The 12,007-nt window shown below is 42.2% G+C and overlaps 1 pseudogene; it reads left to right on the top strand.

The window, feature by feature from the left end:
* Positions 1-779: 779 nt before the first annotated feature.
* LOC115311747 lies at positions 780-1,707 on the top strand (annotated as a pseudogene).
* Positions 1,708-12,007: the final 10,300 nt, after the last annotated feature.

The following is a 12,007-nucleotide window of genomic DNA, read 5'->3' on the forward strand; positions in this document are numbered from 1 at the left end:
GTCTTAAAATACGCAAGACGAACACTATAATTGTAGAGATTGGCATGATTAATAAGCTGATTGCAGACACAGTGCCAAAGACGCCTATATTAGAGTGCAACGCCTTCATTACGATAATGCTCCATGGTGATCTTGGTGCGACAGGATAAGAGCGACCCTTTTGATGCTTCGAATTTCTGAAGGGCCTAAATAGCGTTTGCCATAGCAACAGAGACCGATTAGCCAATCGAATTTAGAGGTTTCAGTCGTATGTATGTCAGTATTCGTTCCTGTTCGGCTAGCTGAAGAGGGAACAGCGGCAAACCCGCAAAAATTGCCTTGACTGAAAACATGAAGTGTCGGAAACGAGAAAAGAGCTGATGCAATGGAAACATCGAGATAACGAGAATCCCTCTGACACCAACCGATTCTCTTGACAAGCTAATCGCAAACACTGGCGCGAACCTTCATACAAAAATTACAAGTCAGGATATCGATGCCATCCACCGGGTGCCGTCAAAAGTTAAGCCGAAACCGAACAAAATTGTTAGATTTTTTTTCACGATCTGTTCGTGGCTGTGTACTTCAAGCCGAAAAAAAATTGCGCCTCATCACTGCTGCTATTGGTTTCATAGCGAACGAACCAGTCTATATAAACGAGAACTGGAAATTGACCTGGACATCCCGGAGAAGGGTATTGATGAGGAAAGCAGATAACTCTAAAGTTGTTCAGATTACATGTGATAACGACTTCGCACAAATTGTGTAAGCCTCCTCCCCTTTTTTTAACTATAATTAGAATGTTCTTTGTTACCGCAGTAAAAACCTTACACTCGGAAACAACCTGCCTGTCTGTACTACATTGCAACACCAGAGGCATTAACAGGAACTTAGATGTACTGCTTGCATTTTTGTCCCGGCATTCGTTTACATATGATGTGATAGGCATAACTGAAACAAGGTTAAGGAAGAATCAGTGATTCTATATTCCTGGGTATGTTATGGTTTCTTTATCAAGAGGCACAGCTCACGAAGATGGTGGTGTTGCTTTGTACATAAATCATCATTACTATTTACAGAGCTCCCCCCAAGTAACACATTCGACTAATACCATTGAAGCTCTTTTCTGGAACTATTGTGCGGAATTATAGTAGCTGTTGTTTATAGACCGCCAGATTCATCTGTGCCTGCTTTTCTAAATAAAATTGAAGACTTTCTAATGCTCATTACATGAAGGAATAAGAAGTTTGTTATTTGTGGTGATTTTAATATTGATTTGTGCAAAGGTATGCTTACGGATTATCTTCATCTGATGCTGTCATTTAATTTTTTGAATGTAATAACAGAACCAACTAGAGTAACACTTGACTCATCGACATTAATTGATCACCCTTTTGTAACCATGAAGTGCACGACGGTGCTGGTGTTTATGAAACCAACATTGCCGATCTTTGTCCTGTATTCATATTTCTGCTCACGAATGGTGACCAATCTCATCGCATAAGTATACCTAGTTTAACCCAACGCATTAATTACGAACTTCTGCATCAAATATTATCGGCCTTTCGCTTTGAGCTGTTACACAACTTTGACGTAAATATAGAGTTTAACAATATCATTACAGTACTCAAAACAGCAATTGCCGATTCATCTAGTAAAATTACAAAACAACGTTATACAGAAGCTATCTGTCCCTGGATGACTCGTCGAATTATAAGGGCTTTTTAAGAGAAAAACACGTGGCAGCAGAAAAAAAAAACAAAAAAAAAACATAAGCACAACTCGTAATACTTCGCACAGCACAAAAACGTCGCATTAATTCTGTGTCACTGATAAGAACACGCAAAAAGTAGTATTCTCGAATCTTATATATAACTGCCACGGGGATCCCAAAAAGACGTGGAAGGACATTAATTCAGTTAGTAAAGCAGGCCCAAAAAACAAAAACCCCTCCCGATATAATCTCGAATGAAACAGTAGAAGTCTTCAACACTTCATTTACAAGCATTGGAGAGCAACTTGCTAGCAACATTATCAGCAAGAACTTAAATTCCCTTTCACTACCCGAAATCCTCCCAAATACGTCTACAGAAATAATGAACATAGTTAAGGCTATGCCACTTAATAAATCTCCTGGTTATGATGGTGTCGCAGTTAACGTTTTAAAATTCGATACTCTCATATTAAGTATTTCATTGGAGCATATTTTAACAACTCGTCAACAAAGGGCATTAATCCAGATTTATTGAAAATCGCGAACGTGTGTCCATGTGTCAGTATTAATGAACCAATAAATTATAGACCCATTTCAGTTCTCAACACAATTAACACACTTTTCGAAATGCTAAATGTACGACGCAGTAAACATTTATAGAAAAGTGCAATATTATCACACCCCGCTAACATGGATTTCGTCCTAACAAATCAACTGCAAGTGCAGTCATCTCTCTTTCCCCAAAATTAACGAAGCTCTGAACAGCACTAATATAAGCGTCGGTGTGTTTCTTGATATTAAGAAGGCATTTGACACGGTCCATCATCATAGTCTTATTAAAAACATGGTTAAAAATCACGCACAGAAATATAAGGACAAACGATAAGGAAAACAGAACGCAGACAGACGCGTACTCACAACTCTGGTATAGTAAGTGAAGAAAGGAAAAGATGAAGCACGATTCATGACAGGGGACAACGGAACCAGCAACGGCACCAGGGGGTAAACAGTTCAGTCACAGTCAAATGTTCGCAAAAAGGCAAACAACTAACGCAGCGATCGGCCCGGCTCCCGGGCCGATCGCTACGTTAGTCAGTTATCGGTAGCTTTGAGCGAAAAAGAAGTTGCCTTTTTACGAACATTTGACTGTGACTGAACTGTTAACCCCCTGGTTCTGTTGCCCTTTGTCATAAATCGTTCTTCATCTTTCCTTTCTTAACTTAAAATAACAGAGTTTGGAGTACGCGCCTGTCTGTGTTCTGTGTTCTTTCCTCGTTATTTTTGTCCTTGTCTCTTTGTGCGCGATTTTTGACCATGTTCAACATTTACCAACTCGCCCAGTTTTCTACTTTATTGCAGTTTATTTCTTTTTAGTAAGTTACAACGATATAGTGTCAGAGTTTTTTTTTGTATGCTTTCTTACAAGTTATTTGTCATCTCGCTCACAGTTTGTCTCTCAGATCATAAATCCACAATAAAGCCAATAACCACCGGAATACCACAAGGCTCTGTTCTAGGATCTTTAATTTTTTCACTCTACATTAACAACTTGCCACACATGTCCTTGAACTTAGATATAATAATTTACGCCGATGATGTTGTCCCAGCCAATCAAAAATTTGTGTTACTTTACATTTTATCTTATTATCTAGTTCAGAACTCTTTACACTTTCTTTCATCTCTTTTTCTAGCTGGTCCACGCCCAGTCTGTTGCTTCCAGGCATCCCGTGCATCTGCGTTGCCCGCCACCTGAATCTTCCCTCCCGGCGTCTCCGGTTGCATCTGCCGTTGTTTGGCTCAATAGGTCGTGTTCGCTATACGTGGCGAACACGCACATAATAATACACCGCATACCCTTTCTCTAATTTTTTTCATGACGGTTTTGAATCGAAGGGAGCGCTTTTAAGCTCATTCATGTTGTTGCCAGTTGAAAGAAATGCTCGTCGTCCGTTGTCCTGAGTTTGTTTTATTCTTTCTGTTGCCAGTCAATGTTAGCAGCACGCTCTTCAGTTAATGCGATTGATGAGACCTGTTTGATTTTAGTGTTTTACTTAGTTGTGTCGGTTTTCTCAATGTTTTTCGCTGTTGATTTTTTTTTTTACCTCTGTATTTGCCACTAGAAGGGAGCAAGGGGATCCGTCAAGCTGTTCTTAGAGCTTTTTTTTTTTTCTTGTTTCTTCCATTTGTGTATGAATATGGAAAATAAAGTTCCTTAATAATAATAAAATTATCCGAGTTATGAAGTGATTGTTGATAACATCTTTCTGATCCTACTTACATATACCGGGCTTGAGTAAAACATATATTAACTAACTGACAAAAATGTGATAATAAATAATTAATATCAGTGATAAAATAATAATTTGTGCTGCGCGCTCGTGGTACTATTGTACCCTTATGTAATTCCAAGAACGTCCTTTATTAATCAGCACCAGAACATCTAGACTACGGCTTGTTGTCGTGAAACTGATCGATATATATTTTTAAGAAAATCGGGCTCGAGCACGAGAAGTCGGAATAAAACTCCAGGTTTCTGTCAGGGTTTCCGGATTGCGCGTTTTTTTTTTTTCTATACTCAAATTATGTCTGGTGGCTACGTTGTAGGCAGGCAATCTCGCGAAGGAACTGGCATCTAGTGTCGAAGAAGGAATAAACTTAAAGTAACGAAACGTGAAACTAGAAAATTTAATCTTTAGACCTGTTTCGAAATTAACGCGGGGATAGTGAGAGGGTCTGAAGATCAGGGACACTTGCGGAACACCTGCGAAACCACGGGACGTGCAAGCTAAAAGCTTTATAACACAAGATGAAACTGAGCTTGCAGCCTCTGTGGCGCTGTAGGCCGATGGACCAAAGACACAGACTCTTTCGGGTAAACTGGCATCTATACCTGACCCAGACAGGGACTTTCTAACGCGTTAATGATATAACTTCATGCATGCAACTGAAATCCCGTGAGTCGTTGAAATTTTTATCTCATTGGATCTCTAATTTGACAAGACAGCAAACTACTAATTGCTGGCAACTTCAGGAAAATTGAAGCAGCCAACTTCTATCGATTCATAAAAAGAATGGCCAACCAACAGTATTGCAACCTTATTCAATAAAGACCGGCGGTTACCAATGGCGAGGCGAACAACGTCTTCATAGTTAACTTTTCACATGAAGTGGTTTGTGCACGCAACTGTTCCCTTACAAACTGCAGGCGAGGACTCCCACCGTGTATCAGAGGTAAGGCAAACAAGGGAGCGAAGCCAGGTGGAGCAATCGCTCAGAGATACTATTAAGCACACGATGACACATGTCTTTTGAGCGTGTGTTTTAAGGTTACGAAACGTCCCACTGCATACCGTCCGTGGGTGCCTGTGTAGGTAGACTGCTGGCTTATAGCAGACCATCTTTTTCTATTAAACGAACAGCCTACTTATGATCAGAAGTTGCATCCCCTGATTTGCCAGCTTGGAAACCAGCCAACGCATATGTCGCAGGGCAGACAGCGCAAGCCGACGCCTGATTGAGCCGAATCCGCCCATTCATCCATCAATCCAGTCGTTCGTGAGCTGTCAGCGATTTTTTACGTAGTCCAGATAGTTCTTATGGGACGTCTGCCTGGCCATAGAGTTGCGAGACAGCGTGCAAGATAAAGGTCACGGAGGCTTTTGGTGGACTGTGCCGGACGCAACTCTTCTGTCTCACTGCCCACCGCTGCTGTCTGTAGCAGTTCAAAATAAATATTCAAATAAATGATTTCGTGGATTAGAATCAGACTTGGCAGTGACGCGTTACAAGTAACGGTGTTACAGGTAACAGGTTACTTGTTTCTGGAACGTATTAACGTAATCGTTACTCTTCATAGCATTAACGTACTTACGTAATTTGTTTCGAGCAACGGAGTTACGTTACTTCTTACATCTTCTTTCCAAGACTTGAAATAACTTACCACTTACCCAAGTGATATGAATTTTTGCACTCATCTGACATACTTTCAAAAAGTTGACTTTTTTTTTTCACGCTATAACTCTCATTATAGAAGATAGGAGTGTAACAGAGCCCACATACTTCGTCCCAGCATGAAAAACAAAAAGAAAAGAAAACGCTCCGTCAATGGCAGGCAGGGTGGATAGACGTCATACAAGGTTAACAGCAATAAATTTCTACTTCTGTATGTCGTTTCTAAAATGAATTTAAGCTCAACTGATCTTATTTTGTGTATAAAGGCGGGGGGGCCGGTTCTTCTATCCACTTCCAAGCGAACATGCCGTGATTCAGCTTCATATATGCGTTCGCGTTTTTCATCGTGTGTATTCAGGAGAACAGTAAAATAGGTAAGGTTATTATTAAGGTATTATATTTATATATGAATAATATAATATGAATAGTATGTTAATACTACTCTAATATAATATTAATTATATGGCATATATATATAAATATTAAATAAAATAATAATATATTAAATTGAAATAAATATGAATTATTATATTAATTTTCTGCGTTGAGATATGTTTCTCGAAATATAGCTCCTATGCGTACATACTCGCAATGTAAAAAATGTAAAATGCTCGATATAGACCCACATCTTCGGCGCGGCCGCCACCGGTGGTTAGCGCGCTAGCTACACAAGCCCCGGCGCGTCAGAGATGCACCTCTATACAGTCCGCCGCTATCTCTCCCAGGCTCCGGGACTCCGGGTGCTACTGCGCAAGTGCAGCGAGCCAGGCGAACGCTTCTGCGACTTGTAATGGATGACGTGTTGCTGCGAAGGGCGACCACGATGAGGAGAGGGTGATGGCGCGGCGTCACTATTTCTACCTCCCCGCGATCATTTGGGTTTGCGCGTGCGAACACCGCTCGATTTCGTCCGAAAGGAACACTAATCAAGCTGCCAGTAACCACTAACACGCTCAGGTAGCAAGCGTTTATAAAGAAGGATAGACCCTTTAGAAATCGTGAGTAAAACATGAGTTCCAAACTAGTTTGACTGAGAATTATTTCCTGACGAACTTCTTGATGACTATCTAGCCTGTTCTCAGCATGATTCCAAGCAGTGTTGTACACGTTCCTCAAAAAAAGGAACGAAAGCTCCTTCCTCGTTCCTTCTGATTTTTGGAACGCGTTCCCGTTACAAGTTCCATCTGTGAGAAAGGAACTCGTTCCCGTTACATTTAAAAAAAAAATGGAACGTTTCGTTACATATATGTTACTTTTGTATTTTTCTAATGACCATACTTGGTTAGATCAAGCAAAGCTTTTTTTTTTAATCTATCCCGTCAAATGGGAGTTTATATGTCGACATGGAAGGGCACCAGGAGGAGAAAACAAGCGGAATCAGGCTTTTATTTGTTCATATATTCAAGTTTCAAAATCTCAGCTTTTAACCAGATTCATGTTTGTGGTGAACGATTCAGACATGCCAAATCCACTGTTACCCCACATTGCACGAGCGTTTTACAACAACCTCACACGTTTCAATCTAACAAAGTCCCTTGTTCAAACTTAACAGCAGTTGCTCCTCGATGCTGCTGTCCTCAAGACGAGCAAGTGAAGGAGAGGGTATGCTTTTGGAAGTTCAGTCTTGAAAACTACCAGTAGCTCTTTGTGAAGGTTGGATTCGTTGTTCAGTTTGAAGGTGGGGGACAAAGGGAGAAGGAATAAAGGTTAATTTCTGTGTATCGTTGTAGTCACCAATGTTCGGGATACAAAAGTGCGTTCGATATATAGTAACCTGTGATTGTTTTGTAACTGTAGGTCTCTTTATGAAAGTTCAGAAATGGCTGTAGTCGGCCTTAGATGTCTGGATCTATGTCGATTTGTGGAAGCAAATAACGTAGCTAAGTTTGAAACGCCCCTCTTTGTGTCTTTTCGTGCGACTAAACGTTTTGCTTTTTTTACCGCAGTCTCAAGCACTAAAAAAAAAAAAATTGATGCTCACGAATTTTCCAGCAACCGACTGTTACTATGCGAGGACTACACAATATAAATCCTAAGATAAGTAGCCAAAACATCAACGAGTTAAAAACAATATTTTCGTAACGATATAGCTTTTATACCTTTAAAATTTCCCTCGTAAAAATATAATGAAAATGACCCCACTAAACAAAAAAAGGAACGCCGTTACTCTTTCCGTTCCAGTAAAAATGTAACGAGTTCCCGTTCCAGTTCCACCGATGTAAAAGGGAACGGCGGCGTTCCTTCGTTCCTCCTAAAAGGAACGCGTTCCAGGAACGCCGTTCCTTGGAACGCCGTTCCGTACAACACTGATTCCAAGCACTCCAACGGAAGGCCCTTTATGCGTAAGTCTGTATTATAAAGCGAAATAAGCAGCGGATGTCGAGCTTACTAAACAAGTTTTCGCGCATTTTTCTATCTAAAGTGTTGCGTACTATAACAAACCCCCCAGGGATGTGCACTTCAACTAATATTTCGTGCCTTTTATTTTTTCACTTAAGCATTTTTTAGAGTGAAACAAAAATAAATATTAAGTCGAATCCCAAAGCAATTTCAGCCAACACCAACGGCTGTGCACCGTTCTCTCTCGCGAGTGTTTTTCCATTTCTGTTCATAAATATTGAATCAACATCAACGGCGGGCTTCTATGAACGTTCCGCCCTCCTGCTCCGCAACCCAGGCATACAGATGCCCCTAAGGCGCAGATCAATGAGCACAAGCGCGTATAACCCACTTCAATACTCGCCTTCTCTGTGCGCGCTGCCGTATTTGTCCATTCGGCTTTTGTAAAACGAGTTTCGCACTTGGAGCAGTAGTCTTCTCCCGCCGAACACCAGTCGGCGCGCGGGCCGTTCCCATGTCCTGACTCGGCACTCGTAGATAAAAGCGCTGAAAATGGGTATAAATCATCGCTTCGTAAAATAGAAATGCGGCGTGTATTTCTTTCCATGCCCGTAGAGATCCCGACCTTAACGAAACTCTAACCGTGACTCAGAGACCATCTCGGAAATACACGGCGCCTCCCATCGCCTTTTTCGACGTGTTATACGGCAATCCGTTGTGCGGCGAGTAAAGGAGTCCCCATGAATAGAAGAAGCGGTTCCTACACTTGTTTACCGTTTTGAAATTTTAATACGCGGAAAAAGCGGGACTATAACGAAACAAGCTACGTAAGAAGTGAGAGTGTGCAGGGGAGGTGGATCGGAAAAGACATCATCTGCTTCGTGGTGTCTCTGTTTTTTTTTTCTGTTGTTTGTGTGTGTGTGTGTGTGTGTGTTTGTGTGTTCTCAAGTCGCAGCGGTACGAGATAAGGCATTGAGGTACTTCCAGAATGTACGGTTCGTACGAGTTGGCCCAAGTGCACATCGGAACGGCCCCGAAGTTCCCCGCGCTGCGAGAGTACATCTTTCAACAACGCAACAGCTGCGGCTGTCAATCCAAGGAAAATTTCTGTGGTGGTTTTCAATTTCGTTCGTGACTGTAACTCTTTCCGGAGTATTTTCTTGCTGATCCACAGATTAATTTCGTTTCTACTTCAGTCTTGCACTCTAAAAAAAGCCCGTGCGTATACTTTTCCGCACAACACTCGGAGAGCCAATCACCGAAACTTACGGAGGCAGCTCAGCGAATGAAGTTGCCGAAACATATGTTTTGACCAAAAAACACAGTCTTCGTTGTGACATTAAGCAATGCAAAACGTCACGCCTTGCATTGCTTAATATCACAACTCAGACTGCGTTTTTTGGCCTAAACATATGTTTCGGCATCGTCATTTGCTGTGATTGGCTCTCCGAGTGTTGTGAGGGAAAGTAGACGTACGGGCTTTTTTTAGAGTGATGAGACAATCTCGCATGCTTTTTTGCGATCCCGATAGGCTTGACGAGCTCTAATAATATTAGTCGACATGGAGCGTTTTAAAGAAACTGCGTGAGAGGCTAAGTCCTTAAAAGAAAACGCTCTATTGAATCTCCCCTGCGCTAAGATAGGTTGGGCATTTGTTGCAGCTTTGTTTTTGTGGGTAAACATCTAAAAAAAAAAAAAAACGGAAGGCTACTTTTTTGTGTCCGGGGCGTCGGTAAACTGGTTTACTCTTCAGTACTGAGCGCCGCAGTGACGCAATAATTTTCTGGGAGTTTGGGGTGGCAGCTTTCTTTTAGTTCTTACGTCAAAACATGCAAAGGTACTTCCGATGGCCGACGCCATTTGTGCTTAATTTGTAAGCAAGACTGTCAGAAATGTCTGCTTTACGGCCGCCGGTGACTTTACAAGTCCGAGTCTTCCAGAATAACGCTGCACGTGTGTTATCCTCGAGGGGTTAAATTAACCCTAATTCTACGTGTTGGGATTGTACCTAACAGGCCCTGTGCCATCGAGGCGCGAATTTCGAAAGCCCCACATTAACCCTGCGGGGTTTTTCTTTTTGTCCGCAGACAGCGTGCCTTGCGTATGAATGGTGGACATCATTCTTAACAAGTGCGAACGGTTCGTGGCATGGCTTTAAAGTGCGTCGCTAAATAGCGTCCCTGCTCTAACGACCCTCGATGTCGAAATTGCCTCTACGCAAATTTTTTATTGCAGGGATATCGATCGGTCGATGATCGAAATGGCACAGACTTTGAAGGGGACCCAGAGGGCTTGTTGCGCACATAAACTCATGCCAGTCTGGCACTCCAGGCACTGACAGGATCTGAACGACAGGAGGGAATTTCAGTTGTGCCGCCTCTAGCTCGAGCTTGCTACATTCGAGAACATTTGGACCAGGGTTGCGAGCTCCGCTTATTATAAGCGGATTTGGGCTTCTTTTTTAACCAAGTCACTTGTGGATTCTTTCAGTCGCTTGTTGCGTTTTCGGACTTATTCGCGTTTTCCCTGAAAATATTGTTAATTTAGTTCTCGTCACGTTCTTGTCGTCAAAAAGGCGAAAACAGCGCAAGTGCAGTTACAGCTGTTCCGGCTATTCCTATCTCCGTTTTGTGCTTAAAATCTTTTCAATGAAATAACAGAGTTCGATCTATCGTTATTGGCCATGCCACTCAACAACGCCGATGTGGAGCGCGTGTTCTTGCACATGAACGTCCTGAGGTCGCGCTACCGAAACAGAACGAAAAATCCCATGTTCAGCGGCATTCGCACGTACGTTATGACGTCAAGTTTCGAGGTGTCTACTGCCGGGACTTTCAACCAATCGCAATCATGTCGCAGCTTTTCAACTAAAAAAAAAACATGTAAAGTTCAGCAGAAGTGGAAGCTGAGGATTTTCCAGATGAGTGGGCAAATGCAACGATGACTGTGTGTAGTTGAGGCGTGATAGAAAACATACGTTCGGGGAGTCAAAAAGTAACGTTAATCATGCACTGACATGATTTATATCTTTGACAGAGGGGCATTGAACAGGGTAGAGTCTACTTTGGAGACTATGTTAAAAAGTGAATAAGTGCTTTCGTTTACAGTTTTGCATATTCTTGCAAGACAAAAAAGTTAAAGTAACTTGTTTACTTCCCCTTCATATTTCAGCGAGTTTGTTTTGTATTATTATAATTAATAAACGATTTTGAAGGATGCCAACATTTATTTAACCTCCGCTTGTGTTGGGCTTCTTCACAAAAGGCGCGCCGCTTTTTGTTGGCTTCTTTTGGGACGATGATTTGCCCTTTAGCTTGGCCGCATCTGGCCACCATGATTTGGACGTCTTGTGAACATCGAGCAAGCACGCACAACGAAAGCACGACAACAGGCAACGAGCGCCTGCTGGCGTCCGGGCGTCCGCAAGAGAGGTGCTTCCTTCCGTCCACAACCCGTAAGTGACTCTGGTCACAGAGAATGCGAACAACATGGGAGGTCCTTCGGTTTTCCCGTATTCAGAACGAGCTCCCTTACCTTCGATAATAGGTGAGCGGTGTTTGGAAACATCCGGCTCTTAGGAAATTTCGTTTCACCGCTGGAAAACGAAGACAATGAGCTACAAGCCTGTACAAGCATGGTTTTGAAACCTCCAGACAGTTGTTTTCAAAACCATTCTTAGACAGGCCTGCAGATGACCACCGCCTTTTGTCTATACCTAAACAAATTTTTCTAAGTAACCGGAAGTTGTTAAACGCCGCTCACCTATTCTTTCGTATCCCGCGAGCCTTCGATCATGCATGCGATGCCAACGCACGAAGGCAGGCATGCGACGAGCACGTGCTGGAGGCGTGACATCTAAAAGAGACGTCGCGTGATTTTGTAACCATGTAAGTGAGTTTATGTATATACATTCAACTTTGATGAGTCTCTCCGAGTTGATCTTAGAAGCCTAATAAAGGCAGAATGAAGGATAATTTGCACCACGATTGATTCTTGATTGAGCTAGTTGGTTCATACTGATAA

Source organism: Ixodes scapularis, unplaced genomic scaffold (assembly GCF_016920785.2).
Source record: "Ixodes scapularis isolate PalLabHiFi unplaced genomic scaffold, ASM1692078v2 PGA_scaffold1__304_contigs__length_218370807, whole genome shotgun sequence".
In the NCBI taxonomy this organism is placed as follows: Eukaryota; Metazoa; Arthropoda; class Arachnida; order Ixodida; family Ixodidae; genus Ixodes; species Ixodes scapularis.